The sequence below is a fragment of the Ursus maritimus genome, unplaced genomic scaffold, assembly GCF_017311325.1.
Source record: "Ursus maritimus isolate PB19 unplaced genomic scaffold, ASM1731132v1 scaffold_3, whole genome shotgun sequence".
Taxonomy (NCBI): domain Eukaryota; kingdom Metazoa; phylum Chordata; class Mammalia; order Carnivora; family Ursidae; genus Ursus; species Ursus maritimus.
In genome coordinates, this window is record NW_024425563.1 from 63193081 (window position 1) to 63205391 (window position 12311).

The following is a 12311-nucleotide window of genomic DNA, read 5'->3' on the forward strand; positions in this document are numbered from 1 at the left end:
AAAAATAAAGCTGAAGAAGCAGAGACTTAGATGAATCAATTCACCATGTCTACTAACCAATAACCCCATGGGGTTATTCTTTCGAACTTACATACATATTCCTAACTTCTACCACCATGCTGTATACATATAACTTATGTGTAAATTCTCCCAGTCTCAGAGTAAACTACACATAGATCTGTTCTCTGGGTGATATAAAATATTGAACTATCTCGATCGCTATAAGAGAAATGCTATATGATAATATAGGAATAATTTGACTTGTAAATAAGAATTTATGAATCCCATTCCCAGTTGTTATTTCCAATGTTCTATGATATTTATGGATGGGTTACAACTAAGTATGTAGAAGTTACAAAAGTTCTCTGGTGTCCTCAAAAGTAAAATGAAAGAACATAGTGTCCTCAAAAGTAAAATGAAAGAACCAAGGTTTAAAACAGTATAAATTACATACTAATTAAATTCCATATATCAAACTTCCATAGAAAATATATGACCTAGGGGTGCCTGGGTGGCTCAGTCATTAAGCATCTGCCTTTGGCTCAGGGCGTGATCCCAGGGTCCTGGGATCGAGCCCCACATCGGGCTCTCTGCCCTGCTGGGAGCTTGCTTCTTCCTCTCCCACTCTCCCTGCTTCTGTTCCTTCTCTCACTGTCTATCTCTCTCTGTCAAATAAATGAACAAAATCTTAAAAAAAAAAAAAAAAAGAAAGAAAGAAAGAAAGAAAGAAAGAAAGAAAGAAAGAAAGAAAGAGAAGAAAATATATGACCTAGATGGGGCACCTCAGTAGCTCAGTTGGTTGTGTGTCCAGCTCTTGACTTTGGCTCAGGTCATGATCTCGGTGTAGCTCATGATCTCAGCATCGTGGGATCAAGCCCTGCATCTAGCTCCTTGCTCAGCACAAGTCTGCTGGAGATTCTCTCTCTCTCCCTCTGCCTCTACTTCCAGCTCTCTCTCTCTAAAATAAATATATCTTAAAAGATGAAAAGAAAAGGAAATATATGACCCAGAGATAATCTCACTAGAGTTATGAAGTATTTTTTTAAGTAAGATCGCTAGCTCTCACACTTTAATGCTTAACAGAATCCAAATCTGTAAGACTATTATTATGGCCTAATAATTGTTTTTTTTAAATAGTACAAAGGGATCATTCTTAGGGAAAATGACTCTGTCATCCTTAGATCTTTCTGTACATTATATGGTAAGGATTGTATACGTAACATGGTTTTGGGTATTTTTGGAGGATGATTTTTTTTTTCATTTTTACTAAGTAATACTTAATACCTGAATTGATATTGGTTTTGAACTTTCTCTTATTTTGAGTACCTTAGAAGCCAAGCATGAAACAAGCACCAGTGAGGTAGTAGAAAAAGTAAAACAGAGAAGACTGAAAGGCCAATAAAATGTGCACTAGGAGGACTGAGCAATGGGGCTCCATTTTGTGAAGGAAGCTGAGTGACTATTTAGAACATGAGTATTATCTCACTGAGAATGGGGAAGCAGTGGTATTTAACCGCCCACACGTTCTCATTAGTTGAGGGAACTTCTAACCAGACTTTTAGCCAGTAAAAAATTTTAAAAAGAGAGAAAATAAATATTATCAACATCAGAAATGAGAGAAAACATCATTATATAATCCTCCATATAGTAAAAAGACAATAAAAAATATAATGCACACCTTTTTGCCAATAAATTTGACAACTTAGATGGAATGGACAAATTCCTTGAGAGACACAAACTAAAGTAGAGATATAAGTAAAAAGAAAATAACACCTTCAGTGTTGAACAGTTGGAATAGAGGTACAGGGAGGAAAAGGAATATTATAAAAGAAGAGGAAAAGAATATGTCAGAAAAATGGGAAAGATCTCTGAAGATGCAACATCACAAAAATCAAAAGAAAAAATTTCCACAATACGATAAATATTTAAATGTATTTAATGATGATAGTGTTTGACATCACAAAAATCAAAAGAAAAAATTTCCACAATACGATAAATATTTAAATGTATTTAATGATGATAGTGTTTGAAAATAACACCTTCAGTGTTGAACAGTTGGAATAGAGGTACAGGGAGGAAAAGGAATATTAGCAAAAGAAGAGGAAAAGAATATGTCAGAAAAATGGGAAAGATCTCTGAAGATGCAACATCACAAAAATCAAAAGAAAAAATTTCCACAATACGATAAATATTTAAATGTATTTAATGATGATAGTGTTTGATGATAGTGTTTGACCTACAGGAGAATGGTTTCAGTAGAATAGTAAGGGTAGACACAGAATTACAACAACTCAAAGAATAAACAAACAGTGGGGCAGTTGAAGCAACAATGTATAAAGTACAATTTCAAGAACTGTATATTAATTAAAGCTTAGAGAAGGATAACTTAAGGGAAATCAGAGTCAAGGAAGTACTTTGACAGCCGATTTTCCATTCATTCAGTATCACTTAGAAATGTCTCTGTTGTGCATACTATGTGCATGGCAATTATATTTACTCAACCAAAACTGAGGTATGTTTTCTGAAAATTAATATTATGAGTCAATACATATATCAGAGTCAATTTGGGAGATGTATTACTGGATGAGCAAATGTTTGCATTTCTGCAATAGTCTGAAGTTTTATGGGAATAATGAGATCATTTTGGGAATATAAATTGGCCTACAAAACCAAAATACATGATTGCTATGACTGTATCCTTGGCATTTTTCTAGGCAGTTGAATCAGCGAAGAATTAAATTCTTTCTCTGCCTTTAGGATCTTACAGAAGCAGAAACCTAGACAAGAATACACAATATAATGTTTCAAGTATTGGCATAGTTATCAGAAACCTACCTCTGTGCTCATCAGAAAGAAAAAAAATTAAATTAATTAATTAATTAATTTTTCAAGCTGAGTATATGTGAGCCATGTGCATGAATGCTAAGTTCATTGAGACTAGGAAATTGAAAAGTCAAGAGTGAATCTAGGAATCTAGAAAGATAAAGAAGATAACGCAAGCAAAGACCTCAGAAAGCTAAGTGTGTGGATTCACTCTTCCCAATAACGAAGTGACATTTGTGTTAAAGGAGTAGAAACTATAACAGCAAACATCTTAGGTAACCATGGAAATACTTGGAAAGGTGTTTCAGAGAAGAAAGCAAAAGACAAACTTGCTGAGGTTCCCAGGGACTGTATCTACTTCTGTAATTAAGCATCTGTTTTCTTGGCTCTAAGAAAAAGATCTAATACCCAACTAGTTCTCACCTAAAGCAATTATGACTCACTTTGCCCCCACCCGCCAAAACACCTTGTATTCTCTAATTCAAACATACTAGATCTGCTTTCATTTTCTTGATACAGTTATGACACTCCAAAGTTCTCAAATGCACTATAATATATAAATATATATACACTTAATATATTTTTTTAACTTCTAAGATTTCACAATTGCCATTTTCTCTTCATACAACATTTCATACATTTCTTTCACTCAACTCACTCTCCCTTTACCTAGAGCATTTGATTGGATATAGATCAACTAGTATAGAGCACCTGGGTGGCTCAGTTGGTTAAGTGTCTGCCTTCAGCTTAGGTCATGATCCCACAGTCTGAGGATCGAGTCCCACATGGGGCTCCCTGCTCAGTGGGGAGTCTGCTTCTCCCTCTCCCTCTGCCCTTTCCCCCTGCTCATGCTCTCTCTCTCTCTCACTCACTCTTTCTCATATAAATAAAATAAAATCTTCAAAAAAAACCTCAAACAAACAAAAAGCAAGTACAGATCAAAACAGAGATCAAGTTAAACAAGACTGAAAATTATCTTACCAGTTCAGAGCTGGTATGTAAACCCTTGTCTCTGAGGTCATCTGTAGATGTAGACTCCTATGCAGAGAATACTGGAAAAGTCATCTTTATTCTTGACAACCATGTGTCTAGCTAAAAATCAAGGGTTCTCTTGAATTATGAACAAGAATAGGAGAAAATATTGGGGCATGATTAGTTGTCTCTGCTATAGTCTATCCTTAGATTATCTAAATATTCAAATGTGTATTTTTACGCCAAACAGAACACATTGAGCTCTCGAGCTCTCTCACACACACACAAATAAATAAGTAAAATATATATATATATAAAAAGAGTCTGTGCTCTTATTAAAAAAAATCACATTCAAAAAAAGGAAAAATGGCCACCACAGGAATGAGTAATGGACAATAATGATGAAATCCTATTGCATGGTGACTGGGAAGGCCCTTTTCTGAAAATGAAATGAGGTAATTGGTGAGTTAATCTGACAGTCCCCGGTTCAGCCCTTTGGGAGTAATAGAACTGCCTTATCCATTTTCATCTGTAACCCTTCGTTTTACTTCTGGAAGTTTTTTCCATATCACTTATCTGCAGTGCATATAGCAGAAGTTGGCTCTTAAGAGTTAATGTTTCGTGGACCTACATATTTCTCTTAGACCAAATCATAGAGAACAAATTTTAGGCCAAGGTGCAGCTTTACGTATAAAATTAGCTTTTTAAGGCCAAACTTGGATTTCTTCAAAAACTCTTTGGAAATAAGCTCTTTCTCTTCCCTGCCTCCACCCACATACACAGACCCTCATGCAAATACTAACAATCAAATATTTCAGAAATATTTTTAAATTTGAACACTATTTTCAAATTTGAACACTATATTCCTTTACTTTCTGACCTCTGTGCTCTACTCATTTTCTTCTCAAGTTAATGATGGCACCATGAGGCCATTTGAAACAATAGCCTTGATTGGGAAAGTAAAACCTTCATTTGATTTTTGTCTGTGGTCTGGTTCTCATGGATTGACAGAAAATCTTAACAGGAGATGGTTGAAGAGCTTTGGGAAACAGGTTTATCTTTTTTTATGCTACCATTTTGGTAACATGGACACTGAGTTTAGAACTGCAAGTAGTTGGTTTTACCAATGTGGTATCTTCAAGTTACCAGGTTCTAAGGTAATTTAGACATCTCAAGTTCATGACAGCGGATGACTTTACATTAATTGATTACTATCCACTTACTACATAGTTAAATACTAGCAGTACTAGCCAGAGAGGGATAAATTAGGAACTTTGGAATAAAAGTATTTATATTCTATGTAATATAATAGGAATTAGAGATTATGAAGTGTCAATATCAACTAGTAGTTTGAGTCATACATCTTACACATGCACAAACCGCCTACCCTAAGTGTAGTTTCAAACTAAAATCTTCTCATTCCGTATCTAGTGCAGTGTCTATTATAATGCATCATTGCACAATTACTTGTGTAAATAACATTGTCCTGAACTTGATATGTTTTAAAAGTTTTGTTGTATCATGTACAGTTTAAAAACTGGTTGGCAGTGAATTTCTGTGCTCCAGTCTGTTTCTCTGGTATATAGTACCTTTGATTTCTTAGGATTAAGTATATTGAAGTAAGAAAAATTATTAAAGGTTAAGAACTGTGTTATTTATTATAAATTTTCATTGTACAATAATGAAAAATTGAAAAGCAGATTAAAAACTGATTTAAAAATTAATCCTTAAATCTCTTCTTCAAGTGATTTTGGTTTTCAATTAATAAAATGAGATTTTAAGATTTCATATTACGTTCAATGAGATTTGTGTTATTGTCATGGTTGTTGTTGCAAATAACCTGGGTTTAGTTTACTTTATAAATGAAAATAATCCTTGAATCCCATTTCACAAAGAGATTTCATTAGTAGGAAAGAGAAGTCATTAATCTGCATATTACTTATATGTAGTCACACTATTTTGCCCTTGGAAACATTAGATAGGTCTAAGCTAGAAAAAAATTGAATAGTCAGAAATAAAAGAATATTTGCAAAGTCTGGAATGAAGTTCTAGGGAACACTGATATTTTGGCAAAATGATTACCCTGTATGCACAGTTCATAACCTCACTTAATTACCTCCAAAATAACCTTGTACCAGATGCCAAATTTGACCTTTTTAGAAACCATTTGAGAAAAATATTGAGTTTCAAGTTCAAAATACGCAGCAAATTAAAAAGTCTGCATAGCATTAGAAGATATGCATAAGGACCTTCTTTTCAGGGAGTAAAAACACCATTAACCTTTAAAATTAATAGTGGTCATAAATAAATATTTTGAAACTTTATTTGTTGAGGATTTAATTATCATCTCCTATAGGATTAGCACTGTACTGGGCTAGGGAGTGCATACTTGGAGAAGAGTTTGTAAAGTAATCTACCTTCAACGGGTTCACAATATGTTCATGCAGACATGATCCAAGCCTTATAAGATCTACTAGTTATCAGTCATTTTCTAGGTAAATATAAAGGTGAAAGTAAGGAAAGATCAAAAGTGGTGCTGGGTAGATCTGGATTTTAATATGCAGTCCTTTGTTTATTAGTTGTGCAATTGTCTGCAACCAACTTAACCAGTGTGTCTCAGTTTTCCTATTTATAAATTGAGGACAATGATACCTATCTTTCAGTATTATTGTGAAAGTAAACATAATATTTTTAGTATGCAGTGATTAGTGAGTTTTCAGTTAACAAAGAATACAGTGAAAATATTATCTCCTAGATGATATATACAAAAGATAAATTGTTTGAGAAAGAAGGTAAAAATCTTCTTGTGCTATAATGGTGGTATATCCACACACAAAATTCAGGTACAGTTTTGCATGCTTAAAATAAATACTTAAGAGGTATTTAGTACTATTAGTATCTGATTTTGCAAAGGAGAGAACTGAGTCACAGAGTTAATGATCTACCTTAAGTTCAGTAGCCAAGAAGTAAATAGATGGGATTTGAACCCCAAAACAAAGACAGAGTGTGAACCCTTAACATGTCATATTGCTTCTTCCTCACATTTGATAAGTTAAGAAACAGAGATGTAGGCATTTTATTTAAAATTGTGTACAGCACAATAAGTAAAAGTAGAATTATACTATTTTTTTAAAGATTTTTATTTATTTGACAGAGAGACAGACAGCCAGAGAGAGAGGGAACACAAGCAGGGGTAGTAGGAGAGGAAGAAGCAGGCTCCTAGTGGAGGAGCCTGATGTGGGGCTCGATCCCATAACGCTGGGATCATGCCCTGAGCCGAAGGCAGACGTTTAACGACTGAGCCACCCAGGCGCCCCGAATTATACTATTTTTTGAACTAGTGAGACATTTAAGGAAAGAAAAAGAAAAGCATAAGAATGCCACATGTCATATAGAAAAATGAAACAAAAAATAGCAAGAGTATTTTAAAAAATGAAAACTTAAAATAAGAGAAATATATTAGTGCAAAATATAGTAAGTTTATTTTAAATAAATGCAAATAGGGTGAGCTCACCTATGAACAACAAAAAAGGAACCTTTTAGAATTCATTAAAAGATTAAAAAAAAAACTCTACAACTTTACACTTCGTTGTAAAATGACTCAAATATTTTAAAAGTAAACTACTAGCAATTTCATGAAGTACAGGCAAACAAAAGGGCAGGGTAATGAAATAAAACCAGACAACTCTTCCATTTCCTGAGAACTACAAACCTGGGTGGTTCCTACTCTGAAGTTTGCTTACTTGAATTAAACTAGTAGCAGGGCCAACCAGCTTTTCTCTTCCACTTTTCCCCCAGTCTTTTTACCACTGCCAATCAGCCAGTTCCTCAGACAAGTATGTAAGAGCCAGCTTCTCCTTGACTGCAACTTTCTCACCACAAGTTTGAAATCAAACACTAGGTCCTGTACCCAAATATCTCTTAAATGGATCATCTTTACTACATACATGTTCACTCCACTATCACTGTATTTCTTTCCATAAGAATAATGCAAGATTGTTTTTAATCAGCCTTTTCTAATCCTGTCTTGCTTCCCAGCTTATACTTTTATTTCTTCATTCAACATGATAAATGTAAACTAAATGTATACAGAGTGCCCAGTATTTTGGTGGGTACCGGGTCCTCAATGATGAATAAGTTATACATACTCTCTGCCCTCAAGGAGCTTTTAGCCTCATAGGGGATACCTGTGTGCACACAGATCCACGGCTCTACCACATTAAGTACGTAACAAGAGTTGACCAAGGTGGCCTTAATGTTTCCTTCAGCTTGACCAAACTTAGACGGGCTTCACCCTGCCTCTGGGCCCCTGACTTCTCATTCACTGAGGCCTGACAGAATCCGGGGGGCCTATGGACCCAGGCCCCTGACCTCCCTTTCCTCAGAGCATTTATTTTAGAAAATTCTGACCTTTACAGATGGAAATCTTTTGAAAAGCATCTTTTGAGTTTTACCACCTAGGAATGTCTTTCTCAAGGTCCTGGGAACCATTCCTTGCCGGCTTAATTTTCTCAGGTGCAGTTTTTGCTCTGACAGAGTTAAGAAAGAAACCATCTGGACCTGCTTTCATGGAGCCTTCATGTGGGCGGCAGCTTCCTTTCATGCTTTCGGGATCAGTTCACATTATCGCTTCCTCAGAGTGGTCATACCTAACATCCTGTTCTTTTTATTCAGACTACTTACCCTGAATAGCTGATACACAATGATTTGTGTTTACTCATTTAATGCCCCTACCTATTACTACTGGACCGTATCCCAAAGTTCTGCATGGTGTCTGACTCACACCATTACTTCAGTTGAATGAACACATGAACCTGGACAATCTCAGATTTTGGATCACTTAATATGAGTGATGAGTAGGACTCACTCAGGTAAAAGTGTTAGGGGTGAGGTGAGGTGAGAATGTCATAAGAAGGGGAAACAATATGGGATTAACCTTAAAGCAGTCATGAGCCTGATGCAATCCAGGAGCTTAATAATGAACCACATAAGCTAGAGACTGGGGTAATAAAATACCACGAGAAGAAGGTGCTGAGATAGCCAGAACTGGACTGACCCAAGCGATATAGGTTAGAATGCAACTGAATTATATTCCTGAAACATAAATCTAATTTTGTTTTTCTGTTTTAAATCAATCAATTTCTCATTTTCTTCAGAAACTCATAACATGACATGAAAAAGCCTTCATGTCCTATTTCCTATGTGTTCAAGTTCTTTTTACCTTGTCCCTTGGGGTTCCAAACCTTCAGTTACGCTAAACTGCTTATAGTTTGCCTACTGTGCCATGCTTTTTTCTAATAATACTCTTGATGTATCGCTACTTCCTTAACTTTATTCTTAACTAATGTCTATCATTTCAGAACAAGCGCCAGATATTCCTGTAAGAACTCTTAAACATTCACCACTGTATTTAGGTCAAATGGACTTTCCCTGTGCTTCTCAGCACTCATGTGACTTTCTCTACATACACATCGCACCACTTTATACTTGCAGTTTCACCTCTCTGCAAACTACCACCTCTTCCCATAGTACACTAGGACTCCTTGTTCTTCCATATTTAATTGTCTTTGTTTTCCCAATAATACCCAGCACACCTTATATATAGCAGATATTCTAATTAATTAATTAATTTGTGTTTAGATGAAGGGTTAAGAAAGGATTGGTACTTCAAAAAGATAAATGCGCCCCTATGTTTATTGCAGCATTATTTACAACAGCCAAGATATGGAAGCAGCTTAAGTATCCATTGATTGATGAATGGCTAAAGAAAATGGAATACGCAGACTCAACAAAATATTACTCAGTCATAAGAGAGAATGAGTGCTTGCCATTTGTGACAACATGGAGCGACCTAAAGGGTATTATGCTAAGTAAAATAAGTTACACACAGAAACACTAATACTATACAATTTCACATATATATGTAAAAAAACAAAATGAATGAACAAATGAATGAACGATTTTTTGTTTGGTTTCTTTTTTAAAGATATTATTTATTTTGTTGAGGGACGGGGGGAGCATGAGCTGGGTGGGAAGGGCAGAGGGAGAGGGAGAAGTAGATGACTCGCTCAGTAGGGAGCCTGACCCAGGGCTCGATCCCAGAACCCCGAGATCATGACCTGAGCTGAAGGCAGACAACTGAATGAGCTCCCCAGGTGCCCCACAAACAAATTCTTAAATACTGAGAACAAACTGGTGGTTGCCCAGTGGGGAGGAAGGTCAGGGATGGGCAAAATAGGTGAAGGAGATTAAGAGGTACAAATTCCAGTTATAAAATAAATAAGTCAAGGAGATGAAAAGTACAACATAGGGAATATAGTCAATAATATTGTAATACCATGATATGGTGACCACACTTACTGTGGTGAGCACTGAGTGATATATAGAATTGTTGAATCACTACATAGTCACTGTACACCTAAAACTAATATAACACTATATGTCAGCTATACTTCAATAATTTAAAAAATAATAAAATAAAAAATAAAAAAAATAAAATGGAGTCATATTTATTTTAAAAAAGAATTAGTTTTACAAAGGGACAGGGAAAGAAAGATCGCTCCATCTGATTTTCACATCTGATCCTCTGTCTGATATTACCCTGGGAGAAAACATATGTTTCTAGCATCTCTGCCACCCTGTGTGTAAAGTTCAGAGTTGCAATTGTCATGTCATATGCACGTAACATGCACAAATTGCTAATTGTTTAACTTAGTAATTCCTGCATAATAGTAGTTGAATGGGTCTCAGGTGGTGATAGAGGGGATAGAGCCAAGAAAGCAGAATCTAGAAGTCTGTTTTCATTCCCTTTTGTTGCTGTAACAAATTACAAATTACCACAAACTTAGTGGCTCAAACCAATACAAATGTATTATTTTACAAAGTCCAAAATGTGTCTTACTAGGCCAAAATCATGGTATCTGCTGAGCTGCATTCCTTCTAGAAACTCCTGAGAAAAATTTGCTTCTTGCCTTTTCCAGTTTTGAGAGGCTGCCCGCATTCCCAGCCTCGTGGCCATATTGTTCAGACCTCTGCTCCCATCATCACATCTTCTTTGACTCTCTTGCTTTCCTTTTCCCTGATAAAGACTCTTATGATTACATTGGCCCACCCAAATATCTAGGATAATCTCACCATTTCAAGATCCCTAAATCAATCACATCTGCAAAGTCTCTTTAAATGACGTTTATTATTTACTGAGGGCTGTCATGACAAATTACCACAAAGTAGGTGGCAAAAAACAAAAGCATTTATTCTCCCACAGTTCTGGAGGACAGAAGTCTAAAATCAAGGTACTGGCAGAGTCTGTTTTTTCTGGAGAAAGGGAGTACCTGTAAAAGCACATCTGTTCTATGCCTCTTGCCTACAACCTGGTGGTCACCAGCAATCCTTGGTGTGCCTGGGTTTACAGTCTTCTCACTCACTCTAATATAGATGTTCACATGACTATCTTTGTCTATATGCATCTGTGTCTCTGTTTTCTCTTTTAAAAGGACACCAGACATTGGATTAAGGCACTCACAGATCTAGTAGGACCTCATGTTAGTTAACTACATCTGCAAAGACCCTCTTCCTCAGATTCTAAGGTTCCAGGTGCACATGAAATTTACGGAATACTATTCAACCCAGTATACCATGTAAAGTAACACAGTCACAGGTTCTGGGGATTAGGATGTGAATCTCTTCAGTGAGCAATTATTCTGCCTACTACAAAGCTAATGTCAAACTGAAAACAAAAGAAACGTGTCAAGTGTGAGAATGAATACGTAGAAACCAAAAACATTCAGAGCCAGGGTACATATGCCAGTCAAACAATAGTAAAGCAGGGCCATCAAGAGTTTTGTAGGACCAGAAACCTTTCTGGCAGCTGGTGAGAAGAATTCTTGTTTGTAGCAAAAATATTCACTGAAACAACTTGCCTGAGACAGAAGGTTTTCCGCTGGCATAAAAACCCGGCCTAGAAAGTTGTGCCCCAAAGTCTCCCACTTAAATCACACTACAGATGTAAGAATAAGAAAGGAGGGGAGGAGGAAGATGAAGAAAAAGGAGGAGGAGAAGAAAGGGGAGGAGGGGGAGGAAAAGAGAGGGAGGAGGAGGATGGAAATGAAGGGGAGGAGGAGAAAGTAGAGGAAGGGGAGGAGAATGACAGGAAAAAAAACGGAAGGAGAGCAGGAGAAACCTTAATACCAACATCATTATCAGGAAGACCATATGGGAAGACTATGAACTGCATCTACTCTAGCAAGTCTACTCCATCATTTCCGCTCAACATTCACAGCATCAGCACCACAACCAGCCTGAGAAATGACTAGGATTCACCCCATCATGTCTTACCTCCTTGCCTCATGCAACACAAGAAGCTGAAGTCTCCCAAATCACCCTTCCTCTACCTAATTTTCACACTGTAATCTTACAGTCTTAATACCTCTTGCACTCCCATGCTTCTGGTGTGCATTTGTGAACTGATCACCTCTTGTCAGCAAAAACGTTCTCACTCATTTTTTTGAATGTTCATT